Source organism: Macrotis lagotis, chromosome 6 (assembly GCF_037893015.1).
Source record: "Macrotis lagotis isolate mMagLag1 chromosome 6, bilby.v1.9.chrom.fasta, whole genome shotgun sequence".
NCBI lineage: Eukaryota > Metazoa > Chordata > Mammalia > Peramelemorphia > Peramelidae > Macrotis > Macrotis lagotis.
In genome coordinates this window covers 28,781,322-28,808,125 of record NC_133663.1, presented here as the reverse complement: position 1 = coordinate 28,808,125, position 26,804 = coordinate 28,781,322, and the positions used below count along the sequence as shown (strand labels likewise).

General features: G+C 37.2%; 1 protein-coding gene across 1 annotated transcript in view; it reads right to left on the bottom strand.

Moving 5' to 3' along the window:
• LOC141492102 (EGF-like and EMI domain-containing protein 1) overlaps window positions 1-26,804 on the bottom strand; it is a 463,938-nt gene that overhangs the window by 75,872 nt on the left and 361,262 nt on the right. The window lies entirely within an intron of this gene.

Sequence of the window (26,804 nt, the reverse complement as noted above, 5' to 3'; positions counted from 1 at the left end):
GTCTTATGAACGCACACAGACCCACAGACACAGACACACAAAGACACATAAAACTCTTATTAGGTAGTTAGTAGGACTTTTATTTTTCTTATCTTTCAGAGGAGAAGACAGGGTCAGATAGGGTGATTCACTTGCCCATGCTTCCATGATCCATTGGCCCATGATTCATTTGTCCATGAGTCAATGAATATATAAGAAATGATGTTGAAAATGATCTTATTTTGACTTCAACTCTCGTCCTTTATCTATCTCATTGCCTTTTCCATTCTAATGGATGCAGTTCAGTGGGGGGGAAATGCCCCAAGTCCAACAAGTTAACAAATATTTCTTATTTTGTTCCAAGAAATATGACCAGCAGTCGTTATAAAGACTCGACTGTTCAAGTGCAAAATGGGAAAGACTTGTGTTGAAAAGTTGGTCACGTGAAGATAATTTGAGGATATTGGGTGAATGGCATGTTCATTGCCATTAAAAATGAATGAAAGAGGGGTGGCTAGGAGGTGCAATGGATTCAGCACCGGCCCTGGAATCCAGAGTACCTGAGTTCAAATCCGGCCTCAGACACTTAATAATGACCTAGCTGTGTGGCCTTGGGCAAGCCACTTAACCCCTTGCCTTGCAAAAACTTTAAAATAATAAATAAAATAAAAATGAATGACAGAGTAGTCAATAAAGCCAGCCAGATTTTTAGCTAGATCATAGAACGGAAGTGTTCACCTTTTTTGACCATATATATTTTAACCCCATATAATATTTTGGTGAAACTTATATTTGAGCCCCCTTCTCAGAATAATGTTTAAATGCTCAAAATAAAACCAAAGCACTATAAATTTAATAAAGTGTTTGTGACATTAAAGATATAATTTTTTTCTTCCTCCAAGTTCATGGACACCCTGAAATCTATCCTTTTGCTGGTCAAGATTAAGAAACCCTCATTGAGAATAATGGAGACTGTGCTGCTATAATTTACTCTGATCAAAGCCCATCTGAAGTATTCTAGCTATTGAGAAGTTCATACATATGACAACATCTGTGTAATTCTTTACAGACCTTAAAATACTATACATGGTATCTTCAAAATCTCATTGAAGTATTAAGCTATTAGATCTTACACTCTGTAGAAATACTACTATAATTATTTATTGTTGTTGCTGTTTTTAATTTGCTTCAGTCATGTGAACCCATTTGGGGTTTTCTTGGCCAAGAGTTCCTTCTTCATCTCATTTCACAGATCAGGAAAATGAATCAAACCTGGTTATTAACTTTAGGGTGACAAAGTGAATAAGTATCTAAGGCTGAATTTGAATTCAAGTCCTCCTGACTACAAGGGATAGCACTCTATCCACTGTGCCCTTATTATTGTGATAGAAATTGCTAACTTGGAGCCTTCCAGAAAAGGATGGTAAGGATGATGACAAGATTTAGGGTTATATTACATTAGAATGTATTAGAAGTTCTAAAAGATTTTCACTCATTTGAACTTGGAATGATTACTCTGACGAAGAGAAGGCTCAGAAGTAGGCTACCAGCTGTCTTCATGGACTTTGTAAATCTCTAAAGAGGAAGGAAGAGATCTTAGATTTGTTCTCCCAAGTCTCCGAGAGCTGAACTAGGAGCAGTACAGTGTTATAGTCAGATACGTTTTTAGTACAAGGAGAAAACAAACAACCAAACAGATAAAAATCTTCCTTACAATTTGATTTGAAGTATAATGTGATGTTTTGGAACTTAATAATTTCTCCTCCCCAGAAACTTTCAACAGAGGCTGAGATGACTTATCCTTTACTATGAATGTCTACGCTTTAGGAGGGAGATTGAATTTGATGAACTCTGAGATCTCTTTCAATTCTAATATTCTATAACATACTAAAAATGGTAAAAGATTTGAGACATGTGAAATATGATTATATCATGCAAATACCTAGGGTGAGTCAATTGATATTGTTGTTGCTTTAGAAAGGAAATTAGGAATTGTTTTTCCAAATAATCTTAGAAACGGGCTCATGTTAAGATTTGTAAATACATACAAACCATTTTGCAAGACTCTGAAATTTATGAAACACTTTACATATATCATGCCTTTTGATCCTCACACTAGTTCTATGAAGTAAGTGCTACAGATATTAAAAGTCTCTTTGTACAATTCAAGAAAGTCTATTTCAATGTCTAGACACTTAGCTCACAGCACAGCCCTTTGAACATACTTTCCATACTTAACTTGGGCAGAGACTTGTAGTTAATGACATTTTGAACTAAAAATACTATAGTCAAAGGAGAGTGGAGTTTGGAATAGAAATCTCATTGTTGAAGGTAATCCTTATTTTATACTCCATTCCTAAGTGTTAGCACAAGAGGTAAGGCAAAGCAGTTGGAGTTAAAGGGTGGAAAGGAATAGGTGTGATTCTGCTAGGAAACTTTCTGGTGATCTCCAAGTATATTCTAGTCATACGGAGTCATTTATAGCATGGGTATTTTCATACTTTGGTCTTGAAGCTACCTTATTATATTACATTGCTGACAGACAGTAATTGCTTAGGAAAAAGCCCAGGATAATAATGGTGTTGCTGACAGTGATAATGGTGATAATAACTAACATAGCATCAGTTTTTAGAGCTGAAAGGAACCTTCCATATAGTTCATATAATTTATTTACATCATTTTATAAACTTGGGAGTAAAATGGCTTATAGTATTAAATCCAGAGGTACAGTGATCTTTTCAGTATCCCACTTCTATGTCAAACTTTAAAGATTATAAAGCATATACATATATGCTTAAATATACAATATACTTATAATGTATGATATACATGTAATATAGTCATAAACCTACATGTAATTCTGTGTGTATATGATACATGTATATATATTCATATTTATAGATGACATTTGACCCTCAAAACAATCCTGAGATAAGTACTAAAAATATTTTTATTGCCAATTTACAAATGAGGAAACTGAGATAGAGAAGTTAAACCATTTTTTCAGGATTATATAGCAAGAAATACACTGAGGTCAGTTTCTAAATCAGTTCTTTTGAACTGCAAACTCTGGGATTTATCTGATTTATGAGCATATGTTTGAAAGTCCTATGACATTAATGATGATGATGATGATCTTATCAGTCTACAGGTGAGGAAATTAAGCAAGTGGCCTCTGATCACTCAAATAATATCTAAAAAGGAATTTGAATTTATCTCTCTTGATGTTAATCTAGACTTCTTCCTCTAATTTATTAAGTGGACTTTATTCCTTTTCTAACAAATTATTGTAGCACACAATGATCATTTACCTTTTTGGGAAGAGATTTCAGAATAATGGGGCTAAAAGACAGATGACTTTACCTTTGTTGACCTTAATTTTTGGCATGGTATTCTGTCATATCAATTGTTTTGAAGTGCAAAACCTGTGTTTAATTAACTTTAAATTTTAAAAAAAGGAAGATGCCAAAGCTATTTTTTTTTCTGGTTGGTAGAAAAAGGTCTTAAGGTTTTTCAGTGTTGGAACAGTCAGTGATGGCAAAAATTGATTGCTTCCAATGCAATCCATTTCTTATTAACAATGGAGTGGCAAAGAACATGGCCTCATTTAATCAGTCCTCAAATACCTCATGCTTGAGGAAGTAACAAGGGACATGGAAGTTTCTTATCCTCTGGGAGCCTCTTAAGATTGCACTGATTAATATCAAAAGTCCTCGAGGCAGTGTTCTAGGAGCTCCAGCAGGTTTGAAGCTGCTCTCTAGACTGTAGTCATTGAAGGATGGGAGGCAGTCTAAACATCCCCACCAACAGCAGCCTACCCTCACAGATTTGCCATCTGTGAGCACCAATCATGATACTGTGGGGGCAGTTTGTGAAGGAAACTAACAATGAATATTACAATTGGGAAATATATTCATATTTATAATCGGACCACTTCACCCAGAATCATTTACCAGAAGAGCTAGAAGAGACCTCAGAACCCTCTGCTAAGAATGACCCTTGAAAGAACCCTCCTCAACCATTTGTCTGACAAGTGGTCATTAAGTCTCTGTATGAAGACTTCTACTGAGCACCTGATACCACTTTTTCAGTAATTGTAATTGTTTTTGTGGTAATTGTTTGCCCCTAATGTCAAGTCTAAATCTACTTCTTTTCAACTTCCACCCCTCTTTCTTAGCTCTATAACCAAGCAGAACAACCATCGTGACCCAGGTAAGTAGTTAGATGGTTAGCTGCTATAGTACAGAACTGAAGAATCAGCCTGTTGGTTTCAGACTGGCAGTATGAACCTAGGCAAGTTTGGCATAGTTTGCTCATCTGTAAAATGGGGATAAGAATAAAACCTACTTCCCAGGGTGGTTGAGAGACTAAAAGCTTTTCCAAGTTCTTCCTAAATCTAAGACTTTTAAAAAATAAAAAATCCTTCAGGATACATATCAATATATAAAATTAATAGACATATTTTATTTTCCAGCAGCTTTTTCTCTTTTATCTTGAAAAGATAAAATTGAGAAAAAAAGGGGGGAGCCTTTGTAAAAATATGCACGACCAAGCAAAACGAGTTTCTTCATTAACCATGTTCAAAACACATTTCATTATGTATCTTAAGTCCATCCTCTCTGACACCAGTTGGGTAATGAGTTTTATTGTCAATCACCTGTAATTGTGATTGATCAGTAGGTGAATGAGTCAAGCCCCCCTTTAAACATGTTCCTGTTCATCAATATCATTTCTAAAATATAGTGCTTTTAAATTACACATTTAATACAGATGAGATTCTCCATGGAAGAATAGAATAGAATCTCTGTGTTACATTGGATGATATAATGTTCAATTTAGAGGTTAGAAAATCTGAGATAAAATCTGACCTCAGTTATTTTACTTCTTTAGGTTTCAGTTTCCTTATAAAATGAGGGTTTGGCTCAAAAATCAGGAAGCAGCATCAGTGACTCTTTTGAGTTAAAAAGATTGCATCCTACGATTGTTTTGGATTTTCTGCCCCTATCTTTCTAGTCCAAAATGACCTTGGATTTGGGGGGGGGTTGCTTCTCCATGTAATTTTCTTGTTATGAATTTACATCACTTCATAACCCTTTAATTTAGGCTGTTGTTTAGCCTTGCGTCCTCATATAATACTTGGTTAGTTGATAGGAGGAATTCCTGGAAAGATAACCTAAAATATGATTCAGAGTCACTTGATTTAATTTCACACAGATATTCACAAAAGAATAAAAAAAATGAATAATGATTGGCTATTGTCCATACTACAGTAGTCAATCATATGGAAAACCTAGAGAGCTCATCTCTTTGTGCATTGGTCTGGGACTGAGATGGTATGCAAGGTTTGATCACTGTTTGGAAACTGCAAGTGGTTCCAAGTCTTTTCTTGGAAAAAAAAAAGGTCTGTATCTGAAGAGTTTGATATTCTTCCCATGATGTTATGTGTCTGCAAGTCATGGACCATTACTATTTGTAAAGATATGAAGTTTAGGATAAACTAAATGGCAAAGGAGAGCTATTCATAAAAAAATTTAGGCTTTTCTATGAACAAAACTAACCCAAATAGAAAAAGAATAGAAATCATAGAACGGAAATCAAATATAGCATGACATATCACTGATAAAAGTCTAATAGCATAGCTATACAGGAAAATGACACAAATATGCAACACCAAGAGTAATTTCCCAATAAATAGCATACTAGAGAATAGGAAAGGGGTTTTTTGTAAAAAGAATAGAATAGATATTAGTGGACATATGAAATAACACATCAAATCACTAAAATAATATGGGTGCAAATTGAAGCAACTCTGGTGTTTTAACTCATTCTTCTCAAAATGGCAAAAATGTCAAAAAATAGAATCAATGTTGAAGTAGTTATGGGAATTCAGGCATACTAATACAAGGTTGTTGGAGCTATAAATTGATTCAGCTTAGGAAATGTCTAGAATTACATGAGAAAAAGCAAATAAATATTTATAGTTTTTAGGCTAACATTTTCCCCCATTCACCCTATATTCCATGAAGTACAAAGATAAAAAAGAAAAGTCTAATGTATAGCCAAATATTTGTAGTAAAAGTCTCTGGGGTAGCAAATCTGGCAGCAAATAAACCTATAAATTGGGGAATGGTTTAACCCATTGGGTTATGCGAATGTATTAGTGTTGTAAAGAGATCTATGATGAATAAGAAAATGCCAGAGGGACATGGGAAGAATATATAAACTCATTCAGAGGGAAAGAAGCAAAGTCATAACAAAAGATATAATGATTGCAATAGTATAAATCAAAAGAATATTAAAATAATGAAGGATTGGGGGCAGCTAGATGGTGCAGTGGATAGAGTACCGACCCTGGAGTCAGGAGTACCTGAGTTCAAATCCAGCCTCAGACAAATAATAATGACCTAGCTGTGTGTCCTTTGGCAAGCCACTTAACCCCATTGCCTTGCAAAAGATAAAAAAAATAATGAAGGATTGTGATTGGTTATGATAACTAATCATGATCCTGGAGACCAAGTAAAGACATCTTCTCTGCTCTAGGAAGAGAGCTTAGAAATTATAACACAATAATTGGTTCATAATATGCAAATATGCTTCTTCCTCTTATAGACGTCATCATGTCAGAGTAAATCTGGAGTTTTCCAAGGCAATCTCAATCAGTGAACTGAAAACTGGACTGCCAAGCCAGTTGAAAGTACTTAACTACGTACAGCACTCCTGCAATTTGGCAAATTTCATGTAAAATATTTTTGGGTCTCCCTTTATTACAGTGAAAAGTCTGATTTTTTCCTTTTTATTTTCTAGGGGTGTTTACAGTAAATTGTTGTAAAATTTGCATTGGCATTGTCCAATACTGGACAATTTTATCCATTTCTGCATTAGTCAACTTTTTTTCTGGGTTCATCTGCTTGTCTTCTCATTTTATCTGTGACTTCCAAAATAGTCTCATTTAATTTCTAATGCCAAACCTCAACACATCCAAAACACAATGAAGAAAGACACAATTCAGAAGGAATAACTGTATAACCCAAGGAATAGCTTGGGTGTCAGTGACCCAGGCAGCAGCTGTCAATCTGTGCACTTGATGGGGCTTTTCATTTGACCCTACTCTGGCCACTGGCAGATTAGGTATAGCATGTACCAAAAGTCTTAGTTCTGTTTTAAGCTGTAATATTTTTAAGACTGTGCTAAGATTTTTGGAAAAAAAAACTGTATAATAATTTCTTTTTCTCATTCTCAAAGAAGACCGCGACATCAGGGAAGTGATGTCACATGACAAGCACATGAATTGAATTTGAGTGAGGGATGCTGTGCTGTCGTCTGCGTCCAGTGGCCAGGTATGAATCAGGGTGACTGGGTATGGTCTTGTATTTGGAGCAATCAGGATTAAGTGACTTGTCTAATGTCATATAACTAGTAAGTGTCAGAGTTTGGATTCAAACTCCCATATTCCTGATTCTAAGGCCACTGCTCTATCTAGCTGCCTATCTATACTGTACAGAATATATATAATATATATATATATATATATGTTATATAGTAATGTGTAATTTACTGTATGCACCAGAGCACTCCTTATCACAGGAAAGAAAATGAGGAAAAACCTTAGGAGTCAAATCCATAATGCAAACAGCAGGCTTTATAAAGAGCTGCCCTAATTTTCTTATCCCAATTAGCTTTACAACACACCACTGATCTTTTAGTCCCTGTTTTATGATAATTATCTGCACAATTTAAAAAGAACACATCATTTGTCAGCATCCCTGAGAAGAAAAATTATGCTTGGCAAATATAGGATGGGGAGGGGGCTGATAACAAGACACAAAGTAGGGGAGTTTGGCTGCTCTTTGATCAGTATTTTGCACATAGTAAAAGATTAATAAATGATTTATTCAATCATTCCATCATCTCATTATTAGAATATCCATTATATAGTAATCAGAAAGCTGTATAGAAGTAACTTCCGAGTCTTCTTGGATATATGTACTAATGGTTTAAAGGCTAAGCTGCAACTCTTCAAATGTAGATAATATGCAGCCCAGTCTGTTCCAGTGAGTTTGGGGACTAAGGGGCTTCCATTGGAGAGGCAGACTGACTAATGACACTAAAGCAAAAGACCTTTATTGCAGGCACATTTGAAGTTACTCAAGGGAAGGCATATTGAGGAACTTGGAGCTAATGAGGGAACTGAGGAAGCGGGGGACGGGAGACACAAGAGTGGAAAGGTTCAGGGCAAAGGAGAAATCCAGATTTCAATCAGTACAGAGGCAAAAAACCAATTATCCCCCTCATTCAGGGTGTTGTGTGCGTGTGCGTGCGTGTGTGTGTGTGTGTGTGTGTGTGTGTGTGTGTGTGTGTTGGGGGGTAGGAGGTTGTGCTGGGTATGTTGATGATTCAATTGAAAGCAGGTAGACTTTGGTTCCTGAGTCAGGAGTCCCGGCTTTCATTGATTATTACAGTCGCCCAGAATCCAACTTCTTTTGAATCCTTTCTGCCCATTTACACTATTGCAGTTCCTGGGTATATTGTTCTGATTTGGCTTCTAGTGTTCTAGTTGCCTGAACCTGGGCAAATGGCGTCCCCTATCTGGGCATTATCTTCCTTATCTGTACTATGAAGACTTCGAATTCAGTAATTTCTGAGGTCTTATCCAGCACCAGCTTAATAATCCTAAAATATTAATCACAGACAGAAGAAGAGGAGAATCTTTGATTGGATGAAACGGTGACAACTGGGTCTGGGTCTTAGGGGACTTCAGATACTATTCCTTCTTCCCTCCAGGATAAAATTTCAAATACTTTTGTTTGGCATTCAAAACCTTTCATATCCTAGCCCCCCTCCCAACTTTACTAGTGTTCTTACACACCATTCCCCAACATATTCTCCTTACAAACAAAATACTCCAAGCCTGGACTCCAGGTATTTTTCCTAGTGGTCCCCCTTGCCTGAAATCCTTTCCCTCCTCCACTCTGACTTCTGACTCTCCTAGATTTCTTCAAATACTGATAAAAATTCTTCTTTAGGGGCGGCTAGGTGGCGTAGTGGATAAAGCAACGGCCTTGGAGTCAGGAGTACCTGGGTTCCAGTCTGGTCTCAGACACTTAGGAATTACCTAGCTGTGTGGCCTTGGGCAAGTCACTTAACCCCATTTGCCTTGCAAAAACCTAAAATAAATTCTTCTTTAGGAAGTCTTCTCCAATACCTCTTAATTTTCGGACCTTTCCTCTACTGATTATTTTGCTTTCACCTTGTATATAGTTTACAATACATACATATACATATATATTTGTTTATGTATTGTCTTCTTTATTAGATTGTAAGCCTTTTGAAGACAAGGATAGCATTTAGTAGAGCACTTAGATGGCATATTTGTCTCTGTAGTCAGGAAACCTTAAGATCAAATTCAACCTCAGATACTGGCAGCTAGATGGCACAGGGGATAGATTACTGACTTGGAAGCAGGAAGTCTCAGACAGTGACTAATTGTGTGACCTTGGGCAAGTCACTTAACCCTGATTGCCTCGCATTGATGGCCATCTCCAGTCGTCCTGATTCATATTGGGCCACTGAACCCAGATGACTCTGGAGCACAAAGTGAGGCCAATGACTTTGCACAACACCCCCACCCCCACTCAAATTCAGTACATGTGCTTGTCATGGCATCACCTCCCTGATGTCATGGTCCAAAATGAAGGAAAAACATTAATTTTCTCATCCATAAAATGAGCTGGAAAAAGAAATGACAAACCTCTGCTGTAATTTTGCTAAGAAAACCCAAACGGAGTCAGGAAGAGCCAAACACGATTGCGCAACAACAATGTTGGATATTCTTTCTGTGTTGGAGCAAGGTATTAACACTGGACAAGATTTTAAAACAATTCTAAACTATCAAATGAGTATTAATTGATTCTTTGATTTGCTTTCTTGTCCATACCTCCTTCAGTGTGAGGATTCCTGGATGCCATCTGTTAAACAATTAGGTATTTAAAAACATGAAGAGTGGCTAAGGGGTTTACAGGGTTAAAGGGAATTCCTTGACTCCTCCATTAGCAAAATACTAAATGCTTGCTACCTTCATCTAATAAAATGTTTCTTTGATTTATAGAAAGAGGAAATCAGAGAAACTCATAGAGTATCTAAACAAGATGAACACCCTGAGGTTTCTATCTCTTTGACTAGGTCAAGAAGGGGAAAATTGTGATTAGGTAACCAAACAAACAAACCATGCCACTGAGAGCTTTAAAGAGAAGTGTTCTGAGGCAGCTGGAATCAGACAGACCTGAGTTCAAATTCAACCTCAGACACTTAATCATTAACTAGTTGTGTGACCTTGGGCAAGTCACTTAACTCCGTTGCCTTAAATAAATTTAAAAAAAATTAAAAATAGAAGAGTTCCTCAGTCCAGAGTGAGCTAACCCAGTAATAGAAGAACTCATTTTAGGAGTTGAGGATTCAAATTCAATCCAAATCTCTAAGATTAATCTTTCTCTTCCTCCCTTTTTTCTCTCTCCTCCTCCTCCTTTCCCAAATCAAATCAAACTATTTTTAACTTGTTTCCCCATTCCCTCTCTCCCTGAGAGACATATTGTCTTGTAACTCAGTACCTAACAGCCTAACATGCAGTTATTTTATAAATATTTTTAAATTGAATTGAGAGTCAGTTTGATACTGGATAGAATCTTGGACTTGGAAACAGGGAATCTGACCTGTGATACTTCCTAACTGTATGATCTTAACCCCATGGAACCTGTTTTCTCAACATCAGAATGAGAGGGTTGGGCTACATGACCTCTAAGGTATCTTAAGCTTAGCACTAAATCTATCACCTGCCAAATACGGCTTCACTTTTAAGATGTAAAGTAAACATTCTGTTCTGAGTAAATGAATATGAATCCCAACAGCCCTGCTTCCTGTCCTCCTTTCAATCTTTGCCTAGATCCTATGGGCACGACGAAGATGTCTGCTTGGGGATACGAAAGCCCAGACCAAAGGCAAGGACAAAGGGACAAATGTGTATGAAGACTAAAAAAGGCTTCAGTGTGCTGAACCAAAAGAAGTCCGTTATTCACAAGTCAGATCTGATATAACTGTGGCTATAGCTGTATGTATTTCATATTGACTTCATCTATCTATATCTATAAATCTCTCTATATAAATATATCTATCATCTATCTATCTATCTATTTATCTATCTATCATCTATCTATCTATCTATCTATCTATCATCTATCTATCTATCTATCATCTATCTATCTATCATCTATCTATCATCTATCTATCTATCTATCATCTATCTATCTCTCTCTCTCTCTCTCTCTCTCTATCTATCTATCTATCTATCTATCTATCTATCTATCTATCATCTATCTATCCCTCCCAAACCTAGGGAGAAGTAAGATCCTTCAGGATTCTTTGTCTATTGACCTCTCAGTCTAGGAAAGTGCTTGTCATAGGGTAGGAGCTGTTGACAATGAGCAAATCCTTTCACTTGTCCAAGTCTCAGTTTGTTGTTGTCATTGTTCAGTCATTTTTCAGTCATACCCAACTCTTTATGATTCATTTGCTTTTTTTCCCCCCATTCTTTGGTAAAGATATTGAAGCAGCTACCCTATCCTTTTCCAGCTCATTTTACAGAGAAGGAAACTGAGGTAAACAGGGTTAAGTGGCTTATACAGGATTATACAACTGCTAAATGCCTGATACCGGAATTGAACTAAAGTCTTTCAGACTCCAAGTCTGGCATTTTATCTACTCTACCACCTAGTGCCCTTCTTCAATAAAAGGGAGATACCTAGCATCACTTTGCAAGATTGCTTTGAGGCTAAAATGATATTGGAAACTTTGCAGGGTCACAGAAATGTCATTGATTACTCTTATCACAGATAATTAAATTCTTTCACATTGAAAGGATTCTTTCACTAGGAATAATCAAAGAACAAATATCTTCCTTTTTTTAGGTTTAGGCAAGGCAAATGGGGTTAAGTGGCTTGCTCAAGGTCACACTGCTAGGCAATTATTAAGTGTCTGAGCCAGGATTTGAACTCAGGTACTCCTGACTCCAGGGTCAGTGCTCTATCCACTGCAACCACTTAGCCACCCCATTATCTTCCTTTCTTAAAGAAAATTTTACTTTCTAAAAATAGGATTTGGACGAAAAAGAAAACCTATATATAAAGTCAATAAGAAGTTCAATGTGAGGAAGACTGGAAGAGAATTAGACATTCCCCGAGGGCTTCTGATGCTTGATGTCTGGCACACAGTAGACCTTTAATAAATATTGATTTATTGATGCTTTTTGGATAGAAGCAATCTTACATTTCTTTTATATATAACTACCCATCTATATATCTATATCTATGGATATAGATATATATTTTTTAGTTTTTGCAAGGCAATGTACTTGGTGAAGATCACACAGCTAGGTAATGATTAAATGTCTGAGGTTGGATTTGAACTCAGGTCCTGCTGACTCCAGGACTGGTGCTCTATGCACTGTGCCACCTACCTGCCTATAATCCTACATTTCTAAAATATCTGTTAGGATCCCTGGTTCACTGACCTCACCATGAAGATAATTCAGGTTAGGAACTATAATAAACTTACATTTAAGGATATCAGAAAACACTAGTCCAAGAATAAATCAGTGATGCAGAATGAAATTTGCAAAATCATTCACATTGTGAAGTTTCAACATAATTTTAGTAAAGTAAAATTAAACGATGGCAAAAAAATCTTATTGTCTCTTATGGTGGACATGTGCAAATGTGTAAATTACACCTCATTTTTGGTATATCAATATTTCTCCATAAAGTCAATAGGCAGAATGGATGAATGAGATACTATACATAAGTGTATTTTAAATGTTCAATGGTATACAGATGTGACGCATTACTACCACTACTTGAAATCAATACTGCTTTTGGAAGTAACAAGAAATTGATAAATGAATAAAAGTTACGTGAGAGGTTGGCCCAGATTTTTCTCAAATAAACTACAGCAAAAATGACTCATCATTGTGACTCTAGCCTCTGGCAGCTATGAAACCTGCACTGTCTGAAATTATCACCTCATTAATTAAAACACCTCTTCCCACTCTCTCTCTAAAGGGCATATCATTTTTTAAATAGCTTTAGAAGTTATTATTCAGATGATTCCATCTATGTCTATTCAGTCCCTCCTCTGTATGAGTGACTTTTAAAATTGTGCTGGTTGTTTTGTGGATGATTCCATTAGAAGAGAAAAAAAAGTCCTCACTTATTAATGTAACCCATTTAGGATTTCAAAGCACATTTCTCATTATATAATTGGAGGAAAGAGGGTAAGGCAAATATTCTTGACTCCACTTTGCAGAGGACACTGAATCAGAAAGAGGTTAAGAGACATCCACTGGGTCGTACAACTAGTGAAGTTTTGTGGTAAGGATTCATACTGATGATTTTTGACTTTTGAACATTCCTCCTTATATTTGAGGGGCAGGATAAGATTATACTGAAACAAAACCTGAGATCTAGGAGTAGAAAAAATCTGGTTCTTAGTCTCAATTTAGATTACTCTCTAGGTCCCCTGAGCTAAGTCACTTAATGTTTTTGCATTCCATTTTCATCTGGAGGAAAAATTAAAAAAAACCCAACAAAATAAAACAATATCAAATAGGGAGAGTAACATCTTTCTTTTCTAGGTTACAGGATCAACAAAGATATATATATATATATATATACATATATATGCTTTCTATAAATAATAAAACAGCAAATTATGATATAATTAAACATATCATTTGAAGACATGTGATATCTCTGAATATGTAATTAAAGTCAATTGATTTCAGAGAGGCAACGTGGGTAGTCAATAGAGAACTGACCTCAGAGTCTTAATGCCAGAAATATTCTTATTACCCTTAAACCATTCTTTAAGACTTGAAAAGAAAGTATGATTGGAATTGGTAGAAGAAATTTTTCCCCAGTAACTCCCTGTATTTATGAAATTACAGGCCTGGTGCACATAAAAACATAGACACAGAGATTTTAGATATAAACAGATATTCCTGGAACATTTTGGGGCTACTATAAAATGTATTGGGTTATGAGTCAGAAGAACTAAGTTTGACTCAACTGTTCCTTCTTAATATATGGTTTAGGTATTTGGTCCCCTTCTTCCTCAACCATAAAAAGGGATATTATGGGATGAATGTAAAAATTATAAAGTGGAGACATGAACAGATGAAATATTGAGGAAGTGGCAAGGCAGTTACCCCTCCCCCCTTCGAGTAAAGCCTGGATGATCACATCCCAGGTAGACTTTACAAGGGTTTTTTATTACAGATTGGCAACTGAAACCCCTCATTGCTAAGATCCTGCAATTCCCTGAATTTCTCCTAAACTCCCATTTTGATTTGTTCTCTATTACTATCATTTACCATTTCAATAGTCCATAATTTAAACTATTTCCTGGAATATCATAATTTCAAAGAATGAACTAGGGACTTTAGGAATTTCTCCTGAACTCCCACTTTGATTTATCCTCTTACTACTATCGTTTACCATTTCAATGGTCCAAAATTTAAACTAGTTCCTGGAATATCATAATTTCAAAGAATGAACTAGGGAGCTATGAATAATTCAACTACAATTCTTCTAGCTCTTCTGAAAGATACCTCAACATCTACAGTCAGTTAACATAGTATTTGGATCCTAGAAATTAGAGTCATAAATGGCTTTTAGATGTTGTCTACTCTAATGCTTTTGGAAAAGTAGTGTAGTGTAGAAAACCATGCAGAAATCGATAAAACATTAGGACCATAGCAAGGGCTGCCTGCCTATTAGCAGCAAAACTGAAGGAATCAATTTAGCCAAGCAGGTGAAACCCCATACAGACCCTGTTTTCCTATATGCAACAAAATCACTTAAACTAAAATAGAAAGAAAAAAATTTAAGACTTTTCAAAAGTCATTGAGGAAACAACAGATTCTCTTTGCTCTGTTCCTTTCAGAGACCAGAGATGTTTGAAAAATGAATTTTGCAGTTGAACTCAAGTAATGTCAGATCCCTGAAACAACAGCCAACAGAACTCTAATTAGGTATGATGAGAGTTGATTATAGAGTGCGGATCTAACAATGATTACAGAAGTGAAGAGGGGTGGGGGGGGGGAGAAAGGTGATGCATCAGTCCCCACACATCAAGTGTGGTGGGGTAATTAGAGAAATGTAATCACAGTCAGCAAGTGTGATGTGGTTGTCTGCATGTTATTGTGAGCCAGCATCTCCACGCAGCCAAGCACGAGGCAAAGAAAAGTGGTTTATATTTTGCATTCCGTGTCTCTGAACTATTTAATTTGTGAAGTTTTTCTACCCTTTGTGTGTTTTTTTCTTTTTTCTTTTCCAAAGGTTTTTTTTTCTTTCTCAGCAAAGAAATGAATGCCACTGACCTATTAGAGAGCTTTCTCTGATGCATTCCTACCTCATTAGGGTTATAGAATATTCAGAGGCATACTGAGAAAGAATAGAACTTCTTTTGCCAGAAACATTGGATTTTACATGAGAAATATTGGATTTTAAATATGGGCTCTGATGTGTTTATGGCAAGTAATTTATTGTACATAGCCATCCTGAAAGACTGTGAATAATATCCAGACAAAACCCTGGTACACAGAGGCTGAAGAGGTACTGGAATGAAATCTCCTCTAAACAAGAAGTTAGCCAGTCCCAGGGCTGAGTCCCAGGGCTCAGCTCAGTATCCTCTCAATCCTTTCTCATTCTCAATCTGTTGGCACAAATTTATTCTCTTTGGTTTTCCTGATGAAGTGAAAAATGAATGGAAGATATCAGCCAAACAGGGGCAGACTTCAAAAAGGTCCTCATGATGTGGGTCTAACATTCTTGACCCTTTTCTGGTTTTCCTAGCAAGACCTCCAATGGCTGGATGATTCATAAACCCCCAGTCAACCTTTTCCCCAAATTCCCCATCATATTATTTTTTCTCATGGTAGTCATGTAAATAAGTCTTGGCACATAAAGTGGGAAGAGGCATGAAAAATTTGGGCTAGGGAGTTGTGTTTTGAAAGGTATTGCTACAGAGGTCATTATGAGGAAGAAATGAGATAATATATGTAAAATACTTTGCAGACATTAAAGTGAAATATCATCATTACCACAACTACTGCCACCCCACAATCATCATGTCATCATCATCATCATCATCATCATCATCATCATCATCATCATTATCATCGTCTTCCATCATCACCAACATCATCATTGCACTCCATCTTCATTACCATTAACACTATTACCACTACCATCATCATCATCATTAACCACCATTATCACCATCTTCACCATCACCCTATCACTATCATCACTATCATTATCATTACCATCCTTATAATCATCATCTTCATCATCATCATCATCTGAGGAAATCAGAGTTATACAGTAATTTGTCACATGGCAGTTAAATTATGTTTTGTCAGGAAACATTGCTTTGAGAATGAGAGAACAGAAATATCTGAATCTCAAAAGTAGCTTGTAAAAATGTGTAACTACCATTATTTATTGGCCATTATATCTTTGTGTGATTCCTGGAATATAACTCACAGTAGGTAAGCCAATGAAATTCTTAGACTTTTAACTGTTACTAATGAAAAAGTTGAGAGCATGAGAATCAAAATGAGGAATTGTGTATCTCCTTTCTGAACATCTCTACTGAGATGTTTAGCATTTAAATCTCCCAAAATATAAATTGTGGAGAAATTTCTCTCTAATTTGAAGCAGTTTTCTTGTAGACAGACCAAGATATTGTGAGACAGGGCAGAGAACTCACCCTCTGGTTATTCATATTCCACATGTTGAGACCAACTACTGAGTCTTTCATGGTTGTCAATTCTGGATTTATATGGGGACATGAATTATACATGGATTTAAAGTGTGAAAAGTCCTTTATGTATGATAATTCTTAACTTTTGGCCAATGATGGCTACTTGAGGTCTTATTTTTTTCTGTTTTACAGATAAGGAAACAGAGAATCACCAGAGTGAAATGACTTGCCCACTGTCGCTCAGATAATGTCAGATGCAGGATAGAAAGTCCTTAGCTCCAAGTTCAGTGTTACAGTCTCTTCCCCTCACATATAAACACAATGCACACCTTCACCTTTACATACCAACATCTTGGTTTGTTTGTTTTTCCTCTCCCTGAAATCATAGCTATAAATTATATTGATGAATGAACTAGGAAAAAAATACAAACTGATTCATTTGACATTGAAGCCTCTTTACATTTGGAATTCCACACCTCATCCAAACCAGCCTATTTGCTACTTCCTCCATTTATCACATTCTATCTCTCTCCTCCAAAGCTTTAAACAGAAATTCTTCTCTTCCTTCAATGCTCTCCCTCTTTATCTGAATTTTCTGTCGTTCCAATCTGAATCTGTCCTTCCAATCAAGGTTTCCATCAAATACAACATCCTCCCCAAGGCTTTTGCTCATGCCCCCAATTGGTATTTGTTGCTGTGAATACGTTCTTTGTGGTTCATTTGAATATATATTCTTATTTACTAGCTATGTGCATGCTGTTTCCCACAAATAGAATGGAAAGTCTTGAGGGCAAGGAGTCTTTCAGTTTTTCTCTTTGGATCAATTGAAGCAAATTGAAGCAATTGAATTCATCTTTGTAATTAAATCAGTTCAATTCAACTCAACTAGCATTTATCAAACAGCTACCCTGAGCAAAGTACAGTTAGCTAAACTCCAAGGATGCAAAGATAAAAAGTAAACAGGAATTCAAGCCTCAAGAAACATCAAGAAAAGCACCAGGAAAATGACTTTGCTATTGTTTAGTCCTTTCTATCATGCTTGACTCCTCGTTTGGAGTGTTCTAGGCAAAGATACTGGAGTGGTTTTCTATTTTCTTCTCTAACTCATTTTATTGATGAGGAAACTGAGGCAGACAGAGTTAAGTGACTGGTCCAGGGTAATGTAGCTAATAAGTGTCTGAGACTGGATTTGATCTCAGAAAAATGAGTCTTCCTAATTTCATCCCTCTCATTCTCTCCACTGAGTCACCTAAGTACCCTCTAATGAATGCCTACTATGTGCCAGACCAAGCCCTGAGAATATGAAGAAAAGCAAAAATGATCCTTGCCTTTAAGGAGTTCATAATCGAAAGAGGAGGGCCAACATGCAAGTACAATCAATATAATATAGGAGGAGGAGGAGGAGGAAGAGGAGGGTGTGTGTGTGTGTGTGTGTGTGTGTGTGTGTGTGTGTGTGGGGTAAAATACTTGGTTTCTATTGATTATCTCCACATAAAAAGGCAGTTATATAGCTCAGGGGATAGAGTACCATCCCTGGAGTCGAGAGGATGTAGGAGGAGGATGTTTGTTCTTTGTTCTGGAAGAAGACCATGACGTCAGGGAGGTGATGCCATGACATGCACATGAACTGGATCTGAGTCGGGGGGGGGGGGGCTGTGCTAAGTCACTAGCTTCATTATCTGTTCTGGAGTCATTTGGGTCCAGTGGCCAGATATGGATCTCCAGGATGACTGGAGGCTGTTCTGGGTGCTAAGAGTCAGAAGTAAGAGACTTGCCCGATGTCCTGCCTCTAATCAGTGTCTGAGGCTTTGGAACTCAGGGCCTCTCGACTCCAGGGATGGTACTCTATCCCCTGAGCTATATAACTGCCTTTTTATGTGGAGATAATCAATAGAAACCAAGTATTTTACCACACACACACACACACACACACACACACACACACACACACACACATATATATTTATATATATACATATCTATATATCTATATCTCTCTATCTCTATCTCTATCTCTATCTCTCTCTATCTCTCTCTCTCTCTCTCTCTCTCTATATATATATATATATATATATAGAGAGAGAGAGAGAGAGAGAGAGACATATGTATAGTAAGGTACTAGGTTTGGGAAAGGTTTCTTACAGAAGATGAGATTTTGACTGGGACTTGAAAGAAGCCAAAGAAGCCAAGAGCCAGAGAGGGGGAAAGAGAGAATTCCAGTCATAAGAAAAAGCCAGAGAACTATACAGACAGGGGAGTGGGAATGTTGTTTAGCAATATAGCAAGGAAACCAGTGTGACTGGATCACAGAGTCCATGGAGGGGATAAGGTGTAAAAGAAGTTACATTTGAAAAATGATTAAAAAATACATGAAGTCAGTCTATGCTGTTCTCTCAGCCTTTAGCTACAAATTTCCACAGCAGGGAAATTAACCCTGAGAAAAACAAGGTTTCTAATGTTTCTTGCCACAACCCAACAATTGAAGCTACTGAGAGAAGCCTCTCTAACATACCACAATTATCCACTTTGCAGGTCTCCTCCTACAGGATGTTTAAGCAGAAGGGTGGCAATTACATCCACTCTGACTTGAATAGCTCTCAGAAACTTCACCCTACATCTGAAAGAGGATGAGGTACCAAAAGGTGAATGAGGAGAGAACAGACTCACTCCATCCTGATTCAGTTCAATCTATTCCTTCAGAAGCAAACCCCTTGAAGAAGGGGGATGCCTTGACAGCCCAAGGGCTGAAGTGTTGGCATAGAAACCATGAATGAGTGAGGGGTAAACACCTGGCCACCAGAGAGAGGGACTGGAAGTTACAAGGCTGTTTGCCATAGAGGGGAAAATGAACACAGAATAATTACGTGGTCATCAACTTCCAGAAAAATTAAAATGAGGTTCAGTTTTAAGAAGTGTTTCCTATTTCCGAAGTAAAAGGGGAAGAGTGATCTTGGGCAGTCAAGCGAGACCAGGCCAATAAAGGAAGCTGTCATTGGTAATAGGAATTGGCAGTTTATCAGAAAAATAACAGCCTAATAGACAAATGCATTGCCACCCAAATTGAGTTCAAATATTGAAGCCATTCTCCAGGGATATAACTATCATGGATGTTGGATAGCTTTGCTTTGGTCTTTCCTTGCTATATAGCGAACTCATGGAACACTCTCTTCTCCCAACAGTATGTTAAACATTCACCTTTGCTTGTGCCAAATTTTGTTCAATCCAAAAAGCATTAATTAAACAATTAAAAAAAGAAAGAATCCCAGTCTTCAAGAAGACTACATTCTGCATGACAGAATAGGTTCATATACAAGTAAAATTAAGTATAAAATATATGCAAAGCGATTGGGGGAAAGGATACAGCTGGAGGATGGTGTCAAGATATTTATCTTCCTATAGGATTGAACACTTAAGTTGGAAGGAACCTTTAGATCCTAGAGGGCAGAAGTGAGTGGGTATACTCTATAGACTGAGAAAATTGATGGAATTCTATTTATGGAGAGTAACAATTAGACTAGTTTAATTGGAATATTGTGTGGTTTACGGGGCACAGCGCCCAGAAGGTAAAAACAATATGAAGGTGCTTATACTTTTTTCCTCTTCAACACTGATGCTCATTGAATGTCTCCATGTTAACTGTTTCAAATGTGTATAACCCCAGGGGAACCTTTACCCCAGGGGGAGTTCATAGGCTGTACTACACAGAAGAAGGAGGAAGATGAAGAAACCAACTGCTAGTTGGTATCCAGACCTGATAGATCTTAGATCTAAATTGCAACAAGAGAGGGATCAAGGATAGCGAAGAGTCAAGGATGTCTTCAACCATATGAACCTGGAGATCTGGACAAATGACAGAGCCCATAGCAGAAAAGCCCTCTTCTGATGCTTACTATTTAAATGATATTGAGAACTCTTTGAGTCTCAGTTTCTCCATTTGTATAATGATGGGGATGAGCTTTGTGTTTTCTGAGGTCCCATCCCACTCTAAATCTAGGTTTCTATAGTCCCCAGCCTCCAGTTGAGGGAAATATGTCGAAGCTGAAGATTGGGGAGGAAGCAATAATAAGTTCTGTTTTGGAATAGGTTGAATTGAAGCTGCCCACTAGACATTCTGGTAGTCCAATAGGCATCTGCAAATTATCATAGTCCAAAATAGAAATCGACTACTCTAGGATTAATTTTCGCCCATGTGAACTGGAGATAATATACTACTTAGTACAGAGGGCCCTTGTGGGGTCCAAAGAGATAATTACTAAACATTTTTTTGCATTCTTTAAATGACTATAGAAACATCAGCTATTTTCTGCTCTGGGTAGTTGGGTGTCATCTGTGTTTGTTTGCATCATTGCCATCTCTCCCCAGTTGTGAAACCTTTGGGCAGCTGGGATCTTCTCCATCCACAAAGTCCCATGAAGGCAACTTTTGCTGATTAACACCACATGCCTAAGCTGATTGTTTCTATTGTTACAGCACAAATGAGCCATTAGAAAATCTGATGACCATCCCATCCCCCCAAAAAAATATTTAGAGCAGAAACAGAATGGGAGACAAAGGGAGAAAGACTATCCATAGAAATAGGGAAGAGAAGACAGAACAAAAAGGAGTTCCATACTTACAAGCTTGACTTTGCTAACAATTTAGATTTGGGAAAAGCTTTTAGGGTGCAGCCTCTGAGATGAGACATGACAGAGACTGGGCCTAGTAAAAAAAAATGCTCAACAAGCCAGAGAGCTGTAGAGAAAGAGAAGATGCAAATGCAAATATACCCCTGGTATGAATTAATTTTCATCTGCTACACTCAGTTGTCCCTGAAGCGGCATCAGGGAGAAGAACCAATTGGATCAAAGTGGTTTTTGTGTTTAAACATCAATTTTGATTTGTGACACCTATTTGTCTTTCAAATATTACACTTTTTCCCTAAGTGGAAAACACTGGGTACAGGAATCTCCATAAAATCTTTAGAAGCTAAATTTGAATGGATTTTTTAAAAAAAAATTCAATTCAGTAGATGTGGCAGAGATGCCAGTGGACTTGAGTGGTATGGTGGGAAGAGTCCTGGGTTAAGAGTCACGAGAGCTGTATTTCCTACCTGACTCGGTCACTTTCTATATGTATGATTTCAGATCTATCCCTTAGCCCCTCTGGCCCTCAGTTTATTATTTTGTAAAATGAAGGGGTGTGCTTAGATGACTTCTAAAGTTTCTCTAGCTTTATATCAATGATCCTGTGAGTCAGGATGGTCTGTTTTCATTCCTGTCTTTGACATTTCCTAGACAAAATAAAACAATACTACATGGAGCCAAAAGTTATTTGCTACCTTTGCTACCTGGTTACCTTTTACTTAGGGGTCTGGACTTGAGATTTCATTTGTGTATATGGGCTTCTGATGTGGAAAATTCATATCCCAAATGTGGAGCAGAAACCAACCTGTATTTAGAGTCTAAGAGAGTTGTCTGGAGCATGGAAAAAGTTAAATGACTTAGGATCATGATATAGGATGTGGCAGATGGATCGCTGACTACGGAGCAGAGAGAATCTGACATCAAATCCTTCTACAGACACTCATCAGCTGTGTGACCCTGGGTAGGCCACTTAGTCTCTCTCTGCCTCAGGTTCCTCATTATACAAAGGAGGATTAGTAATAGTATCTTCTTTGTAGAGTTAATGTGAAACTAAAATGAGACACTATAACTTTGCAAAACTTAATGAGTTACAGAAATGTGAGCTGTCTTTTTTTTGTTTAATTAGTCATCTAATACAACTTCTTAATTTGCTGATAAGGAAAAAGAAGCCCACAAGGACTCTTTCCACCATACCTATGTCCATGTTCACACAACTTGCAAAAATCAGATCTCTATAACTGGCTCTCTACCCACCATGCTGTATTGAATTAGACGATTACTGATGTGGTGCTTGGTGAAAAGAAGGAATTTCCATCACCATTGATATAATTTTGTGGTTTTGAGAGATAATTTTGTTCTTCCAGACAAGCAAGCTTATCTACTATTTGCCATGAATCATATCCCAGTTCCCATTCCTGTGCCTTTGCAAATATGTACCTTATGCCTAGAATGTCCTGTTTCTTAAGACCCCTACCTTACCTCAAGCCCTTTTTCCTTTACAAAACTTTTCCTCACCCTCCCCTCTCCTTTCTGGCACCCCCAGTTACTAGTTCCCTCTCAGGAAATACCTTTGTATTTGAAAATAAATTCTTTAAAAGAAAATGGTTTGATTTTTTTTGTCTTTGTGCTCCACAAAATGAATGGAATATAGTAGATGACCCCCAAAAATATATATAAAAGGTAGTCCCCATTCATTCTTCCTGAAGACACACCTTATTGTCTCTCTTAGATAGCCTACATATACTTAAATTGAGCCTTACCTGAAGCCAACTTGAAATGATCCATAACAAAATCAAGGGAGAGAAAAATATAATGCAGATTAAATATTTGCATTCACAAATACTTTGGTAAGTGAAAGGGAATAAAGAGAAATCAATGGAAAAGAAGGAAAGAGGAAGAAAGGAAGGATGGAAGAAAGAAAGGAAGAAGGAAGGACGAAAGGAAGGAGGGAGGGAATGAAGGAAGGAAGGAAGGAAGGAAGGAAGGAAGGAAGGAAGGAAGGAAGGAAGGAAAGGTAGAAGGAACAAGGGCAGGAAAGGAAGAAGAAAGGAAGGAAGGAAAAAAGTAAGAAAGAAAGGAAGGCAGGAACAAAAAGATGGAAAGAAAAAAGAAGGAAGAAAAGCTGTAAGAAAGGAAGGAAAAAAGAAGGAAGAAAAGATGTACTAAAGGAAGTAAAGAAGGGAGGAAGGAAGGAAACAAGGAGGGAAGAAAGGCAGAAAGAAAAGAAGGAGAAGAAAGGAAGGAAAGAAAGAATAAAGGAAGAAAGAAAGGAAAGAAGGAAGGAACAAAGGAAGGATGAAAGGCAGGAGGTAAAGGAGGAAGAAAGGAAAGAAAAAAGGAAGGAAGGAAGGAAGGAAGGAAGGAAGGAAGGATGGAAGGAAGAAAGGAAGTAAAATAAAGAAAAGGAAGGAAGAAAAAGAAGATAACCCTATACTTTGAAAATATTTCAAATAGCCCTGGGAGTTAGATCTGTTTGTTTCCTCATTTTACAATTATGAAAACTGAGGCAGGCAGGGATTGAGTAACTTGACCAGGATCTCACAGTTAGAAGGTTTCTGAAGCTAGATTAGAACATTGATCCGGTGACTCCAGGCCCAGTCCTCTATCTGCTCCTTTCATCTAGCCACCTCAAAAAAAGGGGGGAGAGAAATAAAGGAAAGGAGAAAAAAGAACAAGTTTTGTTTTGTTTGTTTTTATTTTTAACAGTGAGGTGGGAAAAAACCAGGATTTCCTGATGCTGGACATGTGATTCTGACCTTGCCCATGCACTATAGACTTTAGCATTGCTCTCTTTTCCTGCCAGAAGACAAAGTTATTGATCATGTCCTGCTCTGACTGTCTGGACAAAAGACCCAACTCTAAGCTATCTCCAGAATTGGCAGAGAAGTTGCCTTTGGGTGAGGGGCAGGCACTGAGCTGGGATAATTATCCAACAATTGAACCTTGCTAGTCAACCTCCAGTCCTTGGAAATGGAGCATTTAAAGCCTTTTAATTGCAGAGAAATTCTCCTATCCAAGTCTGCAGCTCAGTTTGGAAGCCCATTAGTTGATATATGGCATACATTAGAACATTACTACTTCCCTTCTCCCTACCTCCCATCTTCAGGACTTTGACAGTCTGCATTCCCTTCCTATAATAAAAATTATGTTCAGCCATTTTTTTTGTCATGTCCAACTTTTCATGACCCTGTTCAGTTTTCTTGGCAGAGATACTGGAGTGCTTTGCCTTTTTCTTCTCCAACTCATTTTGCAGATAAGGAAGCTGAGGCAAACAGGGTGAAATGACTTCCCCAGGGTTACATAGCTAGTAAGGATCTGAGACCAGATTTGAACTCTTCCTAACTCCAAGTCCAGTGCTCTAGCTACTGTGTCACCTAATTGCCCCAATAATAACAATAAAAATATTATCATAGATAGTATTTTGGCACTTTAAATATTTTGCAAAACATTTTACAAATAGCTTACAAATTTTATCCTCATAGTAACTAGTTGTGTGTGAATGGGGGGGGGAGATAAGTGCTATTATTAGCTCCTTTTTGAGGACAGTGAAACAGAGGGTCCTATAACCAATGAATACTGGCTTTATACTCCTATCTTGAAGCCCAGAACTCTTTTCACCAAGTCACCTAACTGCCTGTTATCTACTCTTTTTTGTGAGGAAAGATGGGTGATTAAAATATTAAATGACCATTTTGTCTTTCTTCTATCTCTCTAGTCTTTCACAGAAGAAATTTGCTGAATCATTGACTACAAAGAGATGGTATAAAAACCAAGCAGGGATGGATTCAGGTAGAACTGGGGACAAAGGACTGGGTGATCCTATATTTGGAGTCCCAGGACTGAATTGCAACACCTCCTCTGCCTTTTCCTGTTTGTATGAGCTTGGGATCACAGAAGGTGAATAGGGAAGGGTTCTCAAGTCCTCAAGGCTTCTTTTTTCCCCTTTGTTAAATAACCTTCTAATCTCGAACCTGCAATCCTCTAATGGCCTCTGACTGGATTCTCTAACTTTATCTTCTTGCTACTTCATTATCTCCAGAATTTTAAAATCAGATTAATATTCATGGGATCATCAACCAGACTTCAGAGACAATCTAAAATCCCTTCATTTAACACATGAGGAAACTGAGACCTAGAGACAGTAAATTGATGTTCCTCCTGACCCCCCACCAAGGAAATAAATATCAGAAATAGGATTTGAAGCTAGATTCCCTGATTTCAGAACCAGTTCTCTTTGTTTTAATACCAAATAGTCCAGTTTAGCTTTCAACTCATCACCCTTATGTTCCAGTGTCTTTAATGCCTTCCCATTTCATACCATATCAAATTTAAATTTCTTTTCCTGTCTATTAAATGTCTTCAGAATTTTGAAACTGGAGATAGGGCACATTATGAATATAAAAAGGAGGTAAGGTAGCCCTAGCAAAATGGTAAACATCCTTGTATCTGTTGTCAGGGAATTTGGGTTTGTATCATCATTTTGCAACTATGACCTTGAGAAAGTTGCTTTTAACCTTCTAAACCGTTCAGTGTACGGGTGATTTCTTATGTTACTTCCATCTCTAGAGCCTATATATTTTTGTCATGTAGAAGTTGTGGAAAATCTCCATGAAAAGTATAGGCACAAAAACAGAGACTCAGGGTCATCTCTCTCCCTATTTAATCTGAAATTCCAAAAGTTAGTTTCAGACATTGGAACTTGAGCTCAAATTACATTAAAGGAGAAAAATAACTCTCATTGGCTAATGGGTCTGTACGTAATCCCATTCCAATCAAAATGTTTATTGCATTTCTCCCAGTTCTTCTTATTTCTGGAATTCATCAATGGCTTAGGGTTATCAGATGCAAAGCTCAAAGCTACTCAGACATGAGCCCTTTGTTATCCCAGGGAGCATGGGAGGGCTAGAGAATGATGGAAAATGGTTACCATTATGAACTCAATTTATTTGTTAATACTTCATTAGGTGCGCGTTAATATTTCTTTCTCAAAGACTAACTCAGTCCGAATTTCATTACCACTACCATTCAGGTGTCAAGGCTCCTTTTTTTCTCCTAGAGCAAAACAAAGAAAAATATTTTATAAGAATGAATCTTTAGTTCTATAGACAAAAGGACCTATGAAAAAGAAGATTAAATCTTCATCAGCTTAACGTGCAAGGCAAATACGTAGGGAAATAACATTATTCACAGCTCTAATTGCCTAATTAGTCTTGGGAGTTTTCTTATTCTGTCCAAGGTAAAAGAATTTACTTCTAGTTATGATAACAGTGAATCTCTAAGTACTAGATTTAAGTGAATAATTTTCCACAGGTAAATCACTCCTGTTCTCTGGAAACTCAACTACAAGACACATTTGAAAAACTATACTAGGTCCAAATTGAGCTATATCCA